This window comes from Fukomys damarensis, unplaced genomic scaffold (genome assembly GCF_012274545.1).
Source record: "Fukomys damarensis isolate Sample0158 unplaced genomic scaffold, DMR_v1.0_HiC HiC_scaffold_34, whole genome shotgun sequence".
Classification (NCBI taxonomy): Eukaryota; Metazoa; Chordata; class Mammalia; order Rodentia; family Bathyergidae; genus Fukomys; species Fukomys damarensis.
In genome coordinates, this window is record NW_022900946.1 from 22,639,403 (window position 1) to 22,639,879 (window position 477).

Sequence of the window (477 nt, forward strand, 5' to 3'; positions counted from 1 at the left end):
GGGGCTGCACATCACTAGGGGCTCAGCTCCTGATGCGCCTGATCCTGCCTACCGACACTGCAATCCCTGGGACATCTGTCTCTGTCCTGCAGTGCGCAGCGACGAGTGGAGGGCTTCCCAGGCGGAAAGATCCCGCCGCGGGACTGGCAAGGGGTAAGAGGCCAGTGAGCGCTCAGGGACCAGGGATGGGGCGGGCCGTCCGCTCAGTGTGACAGCCCAGTGCTCTATGATGGTTGCAGACCTAGGGTTCCTCCCAGTGGTACTTGCGCCAGACCACCCTCTCGAACTAAGCCGTCACCGCGTGAGCGCTAGCTTGCGCGCGAAGGTCCTCACACGTCCTGGCCTTGCCCTACCTTGGCTGACGCGCCCCGCCTGCGCTGCGCCTCTACGCCGTAGCCTCGTCCCACTCTTGAGACCACGCCCTATCGCTTTCCTGTTCCCCGCCCCCCACCTCTGCGGCCCCGCCCCCGCACTTCC